Genomic DNA, 3310 nt, shown 5'->3' on the forward strand with positions numbered 1-3310 from the left:
GAGGGCGTGGCCTAAAAGCACGTGATGTAACTTCCCGGCTAAAGCCCCGCCTCAGGACGGCCGTTGGGGTTGAGAGCCGTAACCCTTCGGTTGTGTAAGGAAAGTTCCGAGGTGCGATTTGAACGTTGTTAAAATAGTGGTGGTATTGTCGAAGGCTTTCGCGACCGGACTCAACTGGTTGTTGAGGGCTTTTCCCGCACGAGTGGTATAAATTGTTGCATGAGGTCAAATTCTTCGTGGATTTTTTAAATTCTGCACTTTTCCCCTCTCTCTAGTACACAGCATTTCAATGTTTTGCTTCTGTTATCCCACAGGGGTAAATTGGAAACGGCAAACAACTGATTGGTGCGGTGTGCATTTTTTCTAGATGCAAACTACACCACATGCAATCTATTAAATCTCCCCCTCCCTTCTACTCAGAAAACAACACAGTCAGGACAGCGCTGCAGATCCGGGGTGCTGGTATATCATCGCCCCTGACCTCAGTGCACCTGCCCAGAAGTACTGGTTTTTTACATGCACAGTTTTATCACAGTTTTCCCCAATGGTCAAACCTAGAGTCTTGGAAATGTTTTGTGTGAAATCATTCCACACAGGTCCCTCCCCCTTGTCATTTTGGGGTTTTTTCCCCTTGCTTCTTCAGTTGCATTTCACATGGTTCTGCTGAAAATGTATTATTCCTGATGATTGTGAGATGTCATCCATGACACAGAAGAACAACCTCCCCCCCTTTTTTTCCTTTTGCTCAGGTGCTTTAGCTACTGTGCAGTTGCATTTTGAAGCAGCATTTTAAAGATGTCTCAACTTCCATTTCTACTATTGAGAAGTAACAAGCCAAAATGAAAGCTAAAACAACTCCCAGAGCAGGTACTATTATCTGAAGGAACGGAAACAGATTGCGCGTGTGCGCACACACACACAGAAACACATTTTTTGCCATATGTGATCTTCAGTAACATACGATTGCTCCAGCAAAAGTCACTGATTACATGCAGCAGTTACTCCTAATACTCTTTTCAATCACCCCAGCTACTCAGCATTCTTTCCTTGGTGCAATTGCCCTTAGCTTCAAAATCGTTCTCTGCCAAAATGTTATGTAGGTGGTTCGATATGAATTGACAAAGCTGATCCAATCAACCATTCTAGTTTGTATCTCTTCCTGAATGCTAACATGGCAAAGTTCTATGTGAAACTGACAAAGCTGATCCAATCCATCCTGCTTCTTTGTATCTCTGCCTCATCACTAGTTTAATAAGACAATTGTATCTCTACCTACATCACTAGTTTAATATGACAAAAAGAAAACATATTTTAAATCCTTTTGAAAATGGAGGGGAAAATGACTGAAGGGGAGATTGGGAAACTATACAGAATGTAGATAAGAGCCAGATGTTTAGTGAGGCAGAGAAATGATGACAATTTTAACATTATCCTACAACTCAAAGGAAGTTGGCTCAGTAACGTTAAAAAAATTCAGTTAAATTGCTGGGGAAAACTGAATGAAAATGAAGGGAAAATATTTCTTGAACCAACAGAGGGGAAAACAACAGAATTCAAAGAAAAAAAACCCATAGCATTTGGTGGCAAAATATGTTGTAAATGACTCATGCAGAAAAGGCCTAGTTTGCGGAATGCAATTCCAAGCCTTGCAGATTGACCACGTGGAAAATCTGGGGTAAGTGATTCATGCAGAAAAGGCTCACTCTGGGTCACCAGAAGTCTGTTGTGGCTTGATGGCACTTTATGCACACAAAATGGTGATGATTGTGAGGGGTCTCCTTTAACCAAGCAGGCATCTTTTTAACCTTTAGACATTTCTTAACCTGGGGAATGTGTTCTGTTTGGGCTTGAATTGTGGTGTTAAACAGTTTCCAAGCATCTTTTACAGTCTTGTGTTTCTCTTTCAACTTCCTTCTAATTAGTCCCCTCATGATTGTAAAGTTGCCTCTTTTGCAATCAAATAGTATTTAAAGAATGTAAGGATAATTTTCCATTGACATTAATTCTGAACTTAATAGCATTGTGATCACTGCTTCCAAATGATGCAACAACTGCTTCTTGACCAGGATTCCTGCCCTGTTTAGAGCTAAGTCTGATCACTATTCTTCTGGTTGGCTCTGTGACCAACGATTGCAGTTCACCATCATTTATGATGAAACTCATTTCTACTGCATGAGTCTTCTGGAAGGTCACACAACCCACTGCATAAAAAGATACTTCTATATTGTTAGAAGCATAGTTTTCATGTAATATTTTGCCAAGGCAGAATTTTCCTACTGTTGAATTCAGAGACTTTATTTGATATTCTCCTCTAGAGGGAGGTAAAAGACCATTTCTGCATCTGCATATTTAGTCACAGCCAGATTTTGCACAGAGCTACTTCTACAGAGACATTGGCTGTTTGAGGACTAGTCATCCTTTACAGCAGTGGTTCTCAACCTTCCTAATGCTGCGACCCTTTAATACAGTTCCTCATGTTGTGGTGGCCCCCAACCCTAACATTTATCCATTTTACAGATGGAGAACACTGATGCAGAGAGTCTTAGGACGCCCCCAAAGGGGACTCAACCCACAGGTTGAGAACCACTGCTTTATAGCCATCAGTGTTGGGGCTGAGGGACCAAAATTCCAGAGGCCCAGATCATCTAGGTGGCCCTATGGTGATAGTCAAGATAATTGTTGCATTTCTCCCAGGCCTCCATTTGTCTCAGATGTCTTAAAATGTTTGCATCTTAATTTTTAGAGGTGAGAGGGTGATTGCCCTGGCTTCACTGGGAAGGGAGTCAGGTTCCTGTATTTATATGTATGTGCTTCTGCTTGAAAATGTGTTTGTGTTTTTGCTTGTAAATGAGGAATATGGTTCTCACTCTTAGAGTGCAATCTACAGGGGGTGGGAGACTGAAAGAATTGTGGATGAATGCAAGGGTGCGCTGCCACGAGTGCCCTTTATGCTGGCGCAAGGGGAAAATGCATTGGTGCATGGAGCAAACATGCCGTATGACTCTACGATGCCCAAATTTAGAAGCTGCCACTGTGCTGGCACTCCACTGCAGAAGCCCATGCTGTCACGAGTGGAGGTATTCCTGGGAGTGGGGCCAACATTAGTTGGCTTCCAGAGGGCTTTCAGAATGCCCCTACACCAGCCATCCATCAGAAGAGCAGGTATAGGTCATTGAAAACCCATGGTGACTTTGGGTTTTTTGCTGACTTACTGAATTTTCATGTCTTCTCCATACTTCCCCTGTTTGGAGGTGACATGCCTAAACCATGCCTGGCCACCATGAAACTCCATCCCACCCCCATGAATTGC

Source organism: Sphaerodactylus townsendi, linkage group LG13 (assembly GCF_021028975.2).
Source record: "Sphaerodactylus townsendi isolate TG3544 linkage group LG13, MPM_Stown_v2.3, whole genome shotgun sequence".
NCBI lineage: Eukaryota > Metazoa > Chordata > Lepidosauria > Squamata > Sphaerodactylidae > Sphaerodactylus > Sphaerodactylus townsendi.